The following is a 12,874-nucleotide window of genomic DNA, read 5'->3' as shown; positions in this document are numbered from 1 at the left end:
ATCCCTTCATTTTTGCTGTTTCCTTTATACAAAATCTATATATAAACCCCTTCCAACGATGAAAAAGGGGTTAGCAAATTGTTCTAGGAATATTATTGTAAGTTTTCACAGCAAATACATAAACAGTGGACATAGGCTAAAGAGTTTAACTTGCCGAACTACTTTAAAAACTCTTTGTGTCATTATTTTACTTCTTTTCATTCATAACATTGTTGGTTACCTATAATCACACACACATCAGTTTCGATTCCGTCAAGGTCAATCAGATCGCTCTAGTTGGTGCAAATCTTGCATCAAAATTTTGGTGCTAGAAAGAGGGGGCTCTGCCAAAATCTTAGAATTCTCGCCATACAATCCCAGTGCCTCAATCACTCAAGGCACATAATGGTTCGTACAAGATCAAAAACAACCACCGAAAATCATGACAACGTGGAAACCACCCACCAGGAGGTGCATCAAGACATCGTTGGGTGTCGACCACCAGTGCCTCTAGTGTAGCAAGCCGCAAACCAGTAGGGGGCCAAGACTTTGAATCTCGAGAATTGTCAACTAGCAGAGAAAATCTAAACAATGGTTGCACAGGCAGTGCAACAAAATGTGGTTGAGCTGAGAAGCAAGCAGCCAACCCCTAAAGACCTTGGTCAGCTGTGTTTCACTGATGTCACCCCAACAGGTCAAAATTCAACCGACAACCAATTTGGTTGTTAGCACCATGGAACGATCGATGATCCTGACACCACTAGGCACATTTTGCTTATGAACGAGAATCTTGTGGGCAAACTAACCGTGGGAGATGACCAGGCAAAGAGCCCATGAAAGAAGATGAAGGTAATGGTCACTAGAGGGATACTCGACCTGCTCAATGATATCCCTAACGTCAGCATGCTGGTTTTAACCTATGCCAAAGGCATGCTCAAACCTCGCAAGTTTTTGAGATGAGTAATGCGTACCAATCTAGCAATGATCGACATTCTGGTTATAACCAACGTCACAAGCAATACACTGATGAGCATGATAGCACCTACCAGCCTAGCCATTATGACTCGACTTCATGCATTAATGCGCACAATGGATGGTGCTTACAAACAACAGACTTGCGAACTCATCTGCTTAAGGTAAGGCTGAATAGAGCTAGCTAGGGCAATCCCCATAATGAAGACTTAGATCAAGTGCAAATAATGCTCAACGATCTAAGAGCCTACCAAAACAATGTGGCAGAAGAGATAGTGAGCTCTCCTTTCATAGAGGAAGTTCGGCAAGCCCACTTTCCCAGGCATTTAGGGTGCCAAAAAGCAAGTTTGATAGGAAAATAGATCCCAGAGACCACCTTGACACTTTCAACGACTTGGTGGAGCTACACCAGGTCTATGACTTGGCAAAGTGTCGCTGCTTCATAATCACATTGGTAGGAGATGCCAAGGCGAACTTGTTTAGTTATTGGCAATAGTTTTCCTCACCATACCTATAGCTATAGCAATTCCACGCGATGAGATAGTTCGCAATGAGCTATTGAGAAATTTTTGTCAGGAGAGAGACGAAACACTGACCTCGTATCTAAGGAGGTTCCAGAATGAATAGGCAAAGGTTGCGGATGCACCTAAAGAGTCAATCTAGACTTTGGTAATCACTGGTATCAAGCCATAGACGGAGCTATGGAAAAAGCTCAAAAGTGAAGACCATGTGAGCCTAGCAAAGTTTTACCAAATGGCCACTAAACATCAGCAAGTGGAAAGCTTGCTAGCGTCCCTAGTTAGAAGCTTGCCACGAAGCCCCAGATAGGCAACAAGATTGCCCAGTAGATAAACAAAGGGGTCAAGATCGTAATGATAGGGACAGGAACGGGTTCCAAAAAAGACAAAAAACATAAAATTGTGGGGAAAGGCAACCTTTTTCACGATATGTAGAATACACCCCCCTCACTCAAGACATAGTTCACATATATGAAGTCTCTTATAAGGCTAAAAGACTGCTTGCTCCAGAAAGGATGTGGGGGCTTCGGGCAAAAGAGATCGATAAAAATATTATCGATACCATTGAGACGTCGGGCACAACACAATGAGTGCCTGTCTCTAAAGGATGCCATCAAAGATGTAATCCGAATGGGTTACCTTAAAGAATTTGTCAAGGAGGTACCAACTTGCGAAAGTACAGGTGAGTAGAATAATCAGATCCTGCAAGCCCTGCCCAAGACCGAAGTCCTGGTAGGCATGATCTATAGGGGTCTCGACATTGCAGGAAGCTCAAGGTGCTCTCATGAGCAATATGTATAAGAGGCCAAAACAGACTCGGTCCCCCGAGTAATGAACTATGAATAGAAGCCACTAAAGTGGCCCAAACAAGAGAGCAAGGTGATAGGATTCATCATGGATGAGTGTGAAGAATCTCCTCACCACAACCATGATGTGATTGTCATCGCAGAAAGGATCGGCAACGCTCGAGTACTCAAGGTGATGGTCGATAATGGCAATGCAGCAAACATCATCTTCTTAAGAGCTTTCCAAGAAATAAGGTTCATAGAGAGAAACCTGAGGGCATGCCAATCGCTGATTTATGGATTCACTAGGGATAGCCTAAGGGAAGAATTGACCTGCCCGTGACCTTTGGGGCAAAACCCAAGATTAGGACGGTGATGGCAAAATTCTTAATGGTGGACTGTCCGACCACTTACAATGTCATCCTTGGAAGACTGATCCTAGATGATCTAAGTATAGTCACCTTAATACATTGCCAAGCAATGAGGTTCCCGACTCTAAGTGGAGGCACGACAATCAGGAGCTGTAGGAAAGAATCTCGAGAATGTTACAACAAGGCTATTCATGTTGCACTAAAATGGCCACTTCAAGAACCATGGCCATTGCAAAGTTCAAGTCAAACCTTGGACCTCTGAAGGACACCATGCATCCATAAAGAATAGCTCGCAGCTAGGCTAGCAGAAGAGTTGCAAGAAGTATCAATTAGTAAGGAAGACCCAACTCTCGTGCTAAAGATTGGCAACAATCTAAGCAACAAACTGGCCAACAAGCTGGTAGGCTTCCTAAAAAAAACCTTGACGTGTTCTATAAAACCCCTCCTTAGCTGAGTAATTCCTAAATATCCCTTGGCCATGGAGAACCTAGAAAAGACACACCTAGGAAATGAGCTTGTTTCAAAACCTATACTTTTGTTTGTTTTATTCCTTTTTTTTTTTTTTTTAAACATATTATTAAACATCCGATATCCATAAAATAATTTATGAGATTTAGCTTCCTATAGAGTTAATAACATAAGTAGATAATATCATTTACTAATATCATTTTACCTTGTTCATTCATTTGACAAGGAAATGATCATACTAGGTTTATTAAAACATATTTACTTCAATATCTATAAACCAAAAACCAATTGATGTTATTTTACATCGAAACTCAAAACATAGCAAAAGCATTCCTTCATGCGCATGTCATTACCCAGTAGCCTCTCCTAGCTTCAAGCTTTAATCCTTGCAAAACATTTTAAAAATTTCGTGGGGTGAGCGCTAATCGCTCAGTAAGAGAATATGGCCATTTATAAACTATTAAGGTTTATTATACAAACATATTACTCGAGACCTTACCTACCCACAAGACTATAAGCGAGTGAACAGATTTGCGCAGCGGAAAAAGCAACAATAATATAAAACAATCAAAACAAATCTAATCATCACATTAAAGACTCAAAATCCGGGCAAAGATTATGATGTCTTGATTTGTTATAAACGAAAAACAGTGTAAACAAAATCTGTATAAATTTAAAACATTCAAGGATTTAGTTCATACTTACACACCTTTGGAGGCTCCTCTGAATATCTCTGATTTTGCTCACAAACACTATTCATAGCACTGTTCACCAGCTACTATTCATCGACACTATTCACTGGATACTGTTCACATGATTCTTCAGTAATCCATCCAATGTAGGATCGCACTTATGGACATCCACATGAAGACAATCCGCAAAACCCTTGAACAATCAAGGGTTTCAAGAATCAAAGAAACAAGAAATTTTTTCTTTTTCACTCCAGAGTAAAACGTGAGAGAGAGAGAGAGCTTTTGTGTGGCTAAGGTTTTAATTGAATGAATAAATCTAACTTGTTTTAATTTTAAGTTGCACTTATATAGTGCAACAATTAAAACCCAATTCCACTTAGGAATAGTCATTGGCTCCAACCCTAGTTCACCCTTGCAACCAAACACCATGTAATTGGTATTTTAAATTAATTAATTATTATTATAATTAAAATCAATTAATATATAATAATATATTAACATTTAATTAATAATAATAATTCATTTAAATATATGCATAGATATATTTAAATATAATCTCACTAATTTAATTTTAATATCAAATTAAATAAAGGCAATAACCTCAGCAAATTTAATTGCACTGCGAGATTACCAAAATACTATTTTATCCTGAAAGACAAAAATACCCTTCTCACAAATTGATTCTTAAATTATCTTCTAAGTGTGTGACCCGTAGGCTCCCCATCATATCAGTGGTGTGTAGTATCGCGATTAACACCAATTAATCGTCTCACCACACACAGACCAAGATTGGGCCCTAACAAGACATCATGGCCACCTAATAGATTTAGATTCAACGAAACCAATCTCTCAGTTCCTAATGTCCAAGCACAACAACCTAGTTAGGCTTTCTTTATCTCTCACCAATACCCTACTCAGCCTTTAACCTCACGTACACCTATGACCATTTCCTCTACCACACCATCTGATCCAGCTTGGCACATGGACTCAGGAGCAACTGACCATGTTACCATTGAGCCTCATCACTTAGCAGCAAGCAGGAGCTCTGATGGTATTGATCAACTACAAGTTGGGAGTGGTGAGTCTCTTAACATATCCCATGTTGGTTTCACTTTATTACCTAGCTCATTACATTTTAAATGTTTATACTTAAGAAATATCTTATGTGTGCCTAGAATAACTAAGAATCTCCTTAGTATCTCAAAATTTACAAAAGATAACAATATGGTGGTGGAATTTAGCTCTGATTGTTATCTTGTTAAGGACAAGAATACCCGAACAGTGCTTCTATAGAGAGGACTTAAAGCTGGCTTGTATCAGTTGCACATCCCCTCTAACTTGCCATCCACTCATGTGTTTTCACATAATCCTTCTAGCTGTCCTGGATAGATAGTTTCTCCTCATTTAAACCAACCAGATTTCAATTCTCAAGTTTTTAGTTCTACAGTTATGAATAAGTCTTTGAACTCTAGCATTACTCCTAAGTGTAACTCTATTGTATTTGCTGCTGCTAATTGTAAATTCAGCACTCTTGACTTTAGTTTATAACCATGTAGTCTGAACAATAGTGAAATTTATGCTTTTAATTGTAGTTCAACTTCAATAAATGAAAGTTCTCAATGCAATTTGAATAAAAATACTCTCTCTGATTTTGATTTGTATACATTATATCCTTTATCACGTAGTGATTCTAATTTTAATTCTGTTCAGTCTATTGTGCCTGTTGCAACTAATTGTGCTTCGACATCTCAGTGCAATTTGAATGAACAAAATGCTTATGCTTTCTCTACATTGTTTTAATCATCACTAAATACCCATAATCACCACTCTAATCAACATTGTTTGTCTACCAAATTTGATTCTGCTCGACTTTCTTTAACTACTGCATCCAGTTCTCCTATGTTGTCTTCTACGTCAATGCATACTACTTGCAACACTAATTTCGCTCATTATGTATTGCCTGCTATGTCTGACTATACCAAAGTGCTCATTACATCTTTTTCAAATGAAAAACACATTGATTCTGCTCCTCATATGTTGCCTCCTGCATCATCTGCATTTCAAGTTAATAACACAACTACATACATGAACCTTTTGCATAATAGACAAGGGCACCCTCATGTTAAAGCTCTTCATAAAATCTTGTCTCAACTTCATATCAAACCTCTAGAATCTGGTCCTACCTTATCGTTTTCTTGCAAGCTAAGGAAGACACATAGAACAAGTTTTCCTGTGTCTCAATCCAGAGTTGCTCAACCTTTAGAACTCATACACATTAATGTTTGAGGGCCGGCGCCAGTTGCCTGACTTGAAGGATTTAGGTATTACACACATTTTATTGCTGGTTATATTCATTTTACCTTGATCTTTCCATTACAAACCAAAGCTAAGGTTAGTTCCACATTTGTTAGCTTTCACCATTTGGTAGAAAGACAATTTAATACCAAACTAAAACGTTTACATTCTGATCAAGGTGGTGAATACAAAGGATTAGTCTCTTACCTTACTAATGTTGGAATTGAATTTAAACACTTTGTGCTTATGTTCACCAACAAAATGGGTGGAGGAAGAGAAACATAGACATATTGCTGAGACTGGTCTTACTTTGCTTGCCCAAGCATCCATGCCATTGCATATATTTTTGGTGGTTTGCCTTTGAAATAGCTATATTTTTAATAAATAGAATGTCTTCCTCAGTATTAAAATTTATCTCTCCTTATCAGATTTTGTTTGGTAGAATTCCTCTTTATTCTTCCTTAAAAGTCTTTGGTTGTGCTTGCTTTCCCTACTTAAGGGATTTTCATAAACACAAATTGAATTTTCACTCTTCTAAATGTGTATTTGTTAGTTATAGTCTTGTCCATAAAGGCTATAATTGTCTCACTACTGAAGAAAAAATTATCATTACACCTAATAGTCAATTCAATGAAACACAGTTTCCTTTTGCCACTGGTTTTCCATCACCTGCAGCTACACATGGGCCCTTTAATGATACCAATAACACCTACTCCTTAGGCAACTTTCCTTTTGTATCTGTGCCTCGTACAAATGATCCAAACAGCAAAATTTCTTCAGCAAAGCTTTACTCGTGTACTCCCTTTACTATAACAGTTGGTAAGCAAGTTTCACCATCTATTACTCCTCTTTCTCATCATTTAAATTATGTACCAAATCTCTCTACTTCTAACTCTGAATTACAAGATACCTCTTCTATGTCATGCTCATCATGTAGGTCTTTTCCAACCAATTCACCTATGCCTCCTAACACTCAAAACACTCAAAATCATCCATTTGTTTCATAGTGCCTAAAAAGTCCTCTTATTGTGGATCTCACATGTTTTCCACCTGCCAATTTAGTCTCTAAACCTTCCACAGTAACTACCCAGGCTTCTTTGTCTAAGGAGTCTCCTGACTGTCATCTTGTGGTTGATTTATCTTCATCTCAGATTTCTACTTTTATCCAATCCAAATTAACTTCTAACCTACCCTAAAATATAGCAATACCTGTCTCTACCTCTTCCTAGTCCATTATCACTTCTACCTTGTCCTCTCACTTGATAGCACCTATTCCTGCTCATCCCAAAGGCTTACTTGTCCCTATCCTACCATTGACAACCAATCTACATCCTATGCTCACCAAAGCAAAATTTGCTCACCAAAATAGTACTGCCCTAGTCACTTCCAAGCTTCTTACTACCCAACCTGAACCTTCCTCTATGAATGAAGCTCTTGCTTGTAATGAGTGGAGAGAGGCTATGCAAGAGGAATACAATGCTCTCCTAAAAAATGAGACATGGACTCTTATCCCTAGAACCTCTTAAATGAATGTTGTTGGCAATAAATGGGTATTTCACACCAAATTCCATGTTGATGGTTCATTAGAAAAATATAAAGTTAGGTTGGTGGCAAAAGGATTCTAGCAAACTCCTGGTCTAGACTACTTTGAAACCTTTAGCCCGGTTATCAAACTCTCCACCATTAGGATCATTTTCACCCTTGCTATCTCAAATGGATGGGATATACAACAAGTTGATGTTAATAATGCCTTCCTTAATGGAATTTTGAGTGAAACAGTCTACATGAGTCAGCCTACTGGTTTTGAACACCCTAAGTTCTCTTCTTATGTGTGGAAATTTAATAAGGCTTTGTATGGTCTCAAACAAGCTCCAAGAGCTTGGTTTGACAAACTCAAGCAAGCCTTATTGAATTAGAGGATTTCATAATTTAGTATCAGACTCTAGCCTCTTCATTTTCAAGGATTTAGTTCAAGTTCTCTACATTCTCATTTATGTAGATGACATTCTCATCACTGGATCAAACCATGCTTCCATCCTACAACTTGTGACAGATTTAAACAGTGAGTTCTCTCTAAAAACACTTGGCTCTATTGGTTATTTTCTTGGGATAGAAACAACTAGAAATGCTGAGGGTATTCATCTAAAGCAAGCCAAATATATTGGTGATTTACTAACCAAAACAAAGATTCAAGATGCTCATCCTTGTCCAACTCTCATGGCTGCTGAAACCAAGCTCTTCTCCTCTAATAGTGAATTATTCAAAGATCCCAGTTTATATAGAAGTACAATTGGAGCCTTGCAATATTTGAAATTAACTAGACCTGACATAATATTCACAATCAACAAGCTTAGTCAATTTCTTCAAGCACCAACTAAACTTCAATGGCAAGCCTGCAAAAGAGTGTTCAGATACATAAAAGGAATTCAAATCCATGGTTTACAATTCAAACCAATGGCTACTCTTTGTGTTAAATGCTACACGGATGCGAATTGGGGAAGTAATCTTAATGATAGAAGGTCCACAAGCAAGTGTTGCATCTACTTGGGACCTAAACTAATTCAATGGAGTTCTTGCAAGCAAAAAGTTGTTGCTTTGTCTTCGATAGAGGCTGAATACAGAGCCATTATATGTGATTTGGTGTGATAATCTTAGCGTTGTACTAACACAACATATGGAGCCAACAGTGATCCTGTGCCAACTCAATATATCCTTTGATTTTCAACATCCCCAGCTAAAAAATTTTGGGCACATAAGGATGAGGAGTTTTCATCTGACGACCCCCCTGAGAGATAAGATAATTTTAAATACCACCAAGGTTTTGCAAAAGTATGAAAAAAATAACCCCTATCTTAAGTAAAATTTAACAATTCTGTCCAATTTTTTATTTAATATTAAATTAAAGACAAAAAATCCATTTTACCCTTTTTATTATTTACCAAATTGTTAATTGCTTAGAAAGATAATTTCATTTTAATATTTTGTTGAAGTAAAAAGGCCCTAATACCTCTTGATTCATAGGGTTAGATAATTAGTCTTCCAAGATTACGTAAATGCCCTTATTTATGTTGACTTTAGTTGACTTGTGTAACTCTGTTTAGTAGCCAACGAGTTTTAAACGTTGGGAGCATTTATGTCGCGTTTAGTTACAAGAACATAATTTCATCATATACTTAATTGAAGGCTGATTTCACGTTATAAAATGGGTCAAAACTAGCTTAGATTTTGAAGTAGATCAATGGAGAAACTGAAGTGAGGGTAATTTTGATGAAGCAATCCCATATTATTGCTGCTGTTTATTATCACATATATTACTCTCACATTTTTATTTATTACAAAGTCAAAGTGAGAGCTACTAGTACAACATGAGACGCATGCCAACTAAATTATTTATCATCGATCTAGAAACTTTTAGTTGTAAACGTCCCACTGTTGATTATCCTCATGTTCAGTTTCGTGGCGGCCTCAGGGGGCAAATGATGATTTTATTGACAACAATCCCTTTCTTCCACTGTGTGGGAGCTGAACTTGCGCTGAAGCCATCTCGTGATGATCACTCTTCTCTTTAATTCAAATATGTCTTACTGATGATCTTCGTTACATGCAGACCTTGAATTTATAGGTTGAGATGGTCGAATAAATTACTAATGGATTTCTACATCATTATATGAAAAAGATTTATTCCTTGATAAGGTATAGCTGGATTATTCCTTCTAAAAAACGACAATATGATCATGATAGTATGCATTGAATCATGTTATTCATAAAAAAAAACAAATAAGATTCCATCCCCACCACTTTTACATGGTATTACCTCAATTGTCCAATATTTCAAGGGTAGCCTGCTACATTCAAAAATATTTTGTTGGAAGATCAAACTTCACCAAATTTGCATAAATATTAATAAACTAAAAATATTATATAAATTCTTAAAAAATTTATTTTTATTAAAGAAATAATAGTAAGTTCATTACAATCAAATTGCATCTGGTTTCAAAGTAGAATTAGGAAAATGGAGCATACATATATAACTGGTAAGAGCAACGCTCTATATACAAACTATCTCGGGCAGACCTATAAACAAAAAACATTCATTAGTTATGCATATTTTTATGTTTTGACTAAACTGTATTTGTGGTTATATTTCAAGATTTGACCCAACTCGCATATTTTTTTCATATGTATATTAAATTATTTACAATCCCCTTGAATTAGTTTTCCTAGAATTAATATTAAATTACTTTACTTGCCCGTCTAACATTAATTCCTAGGTCAGCCTTGTAAACTATTCCTTACAAATTGATTTGGTAGCCCTGCATATTTGACATGTAGTCCTCTTTAATTCATTTAATTTATTCTTTAATTTAAAAATTATCCAATCATCTTAAAACACAACAATTTGTATCAAAAAATTTGTATAAAATGGTTATACAAGTATTATTGAACTTCTAATTTTGATCATCTTAAAGCTTTGTAATAATATACTACTCATTATTATTATCACATATGTGGTTATAATTTTCACCAAAAAATCATCTATATTACTAGTTGTGTAAATATCAATTTATTAATTACAAAGAAATTTTACAAAGATTTTCATACAAAGTGATATGGTAAAAAATGAATGGAAGAATGAATTTAACCTATTAGACTTTTTGTTTCACTTTTCCATTCATTTTTTGCCACCTCACTTTGTATGAAAATCTTTGAAAAATTTATTTATAAGTATACTATTATTGAATTACAAAAGTAGTTTTCCATTATTAGGAAAGTTGTTATTCTAATTGATTAACAAAATACTTCCCCATATGATCTATAATAAAACAAACATTATTCTTTATTCCTTTGACAAATCGGATCAATGTTTCTTATAGTAATGAGCAACATGAATATTCTTATCCCAAAGGATAAATTAGATTCTCAACTCTCTTCCGTTCTCATTTTGTTATCAATAATTTAGCAAATTATCATATCGGGCTTAATCCAGTGCATATCTTAAATTTGATAAATTTATTATGGATTTGAGTATGATGTATATGGTACATCAGTTTCTTTATAAACTTTAAGTTATACAACGATTTATAATTTTTACATTATTTAAAAATAAAATAAAAAATCCTAAACCAAAGCTCAAGATATAGATGAAAACAAAACATTATCATCATAGATGGGACTAATAAAGATACTCTTTATCAATTATTTTTTGTGGGATATTTATATAGAGAATCTAAATTCATGCAAAAAAAATATTTCAATTATCTACATCTTAATCATAAAAAGGTTTATTCTTTAACAAGGCAAACAATATTTCTTTATTCCTTACTGACAGGACCAATATACTTAAAAGTGAACATCTTGAATTACTATATCAAGGATAATAAATCAGATGTCAAGAGATGATCGGTCTTAGTTAATAAGTATAGACTAATTGTCTAATTAAAGGACCATTAGTTTTGTTGATCAAGTTGAGTAGACAACATGCAAACCGATTAAATTAATTTCCGAGGCCAAACAAAAATAATGAGACATATTTCTGATCTTCATTAGACATATTGATATTTTTCTCAAACTTATGATGTGTGCACAGTTGTGGTATGTTTGCCTGTTGATGTCAAACTCATGCATGTTGTGTTATAGTGTGTACACAACTGTTGTATGTTTGCACACTAATGTCAATCTTATGCATGTTGCATTTTATGTTATAGTGTGTGCACAGTTGTTTTGTGTTTGCACACTGATGTAAATCTTATGATGTTGCATTTTATGTTACAATGTGTGCTTAGCTGTTTTGTGTTTGCAAACTTATGTAACACTTATGCATTTTGCTTCTTTATTCAAATATATACACACATTGTTCTTCTGTGCAAGCATCTACGTGTCTGACTTATTTTGCCAAGTAGTGTATTTTCATTATCTATTGATATATTTTTTCCTTATCTGGTATGTTGGTGTGAGGACCACTTACAGGTGTCCTAAAACCCACAAGTGGTCCAAGGAATTAGTTTTTCCCTTTTTAGTAGTGGTCCCGAAAGTTTGGTAGAAATCTCTCATCTTTTGGACCAACATATGTTAGCTTTGGTCTACTGACTTGGCAAGAATTGTTGAGCAAGAAATTCCCTATATCATTTTCTTTCTTGAGTCTGTTTGATCTAACTAATAGACAAAATTCTATTCTGTGCAAGTGCACGAATCTCTAAGAAGTATAGCACAGAAGCAAGGATCAACCCATAGAGAATTGTAAGTTATCAATTAAATCTAATAACAATGCAGTAATTAGATAAAGTAAACCAAATTAATCAACTAATTAATAATTCTAAAATAACAGTGAAATAAGGAAAATTGACAATTAAAGTAAAGATGATTATAAAATGAGTGAGAAAAAAATGGGTAAAGGCTAGGTACCCAATTTCACTATGATTATCTTATTTTATGTTAATAATCTAACTATTGTTTTCTCAATTCATATCCTAGGGTCGATATTCACCAAATTAAGGTATTACCGTAGGGCCTTTGGGATAAACCTAGTGCTTTCATCATTAAACTAGCAAGGTTGTATAGTTTAGTTTAGTTACTGAAAACCGGTTAAGATTATGAGTACCCAAAGATCACAAACTAATCTATATCTATCAGACCGTATGTGTAGACACAAATCATTCATTCATAAGAGCTATTCAAGATTAGCTAGGGTGTATAGTCTAACCTTGACTCACACAATCAATTAATCAATTATTAAAGATGATCAAGCAACAATAACGATTAAAGATTGAATAAACAACAATGAATGAAACTAAGAT

The sequence above is a fragment of the Pistacia vera genome, unplaced genomic scaffold, assembly GCF_008641045.1.
Source record: "Pistacia vera cultivar Batoury unplaced genomic scaffold, PisVer_v2 Contig121, whole genome shotgun sequence".
Classification (NCBI taxonomy): Eukaryota; Viridiplantae; Streptophyta; class Magnoliopsida; order Sapindales; family Anacardiaceae; genus Pistacia; species Pistacia vera.
Note: the sequence above shows the minus strand (reverse complement) of the source record.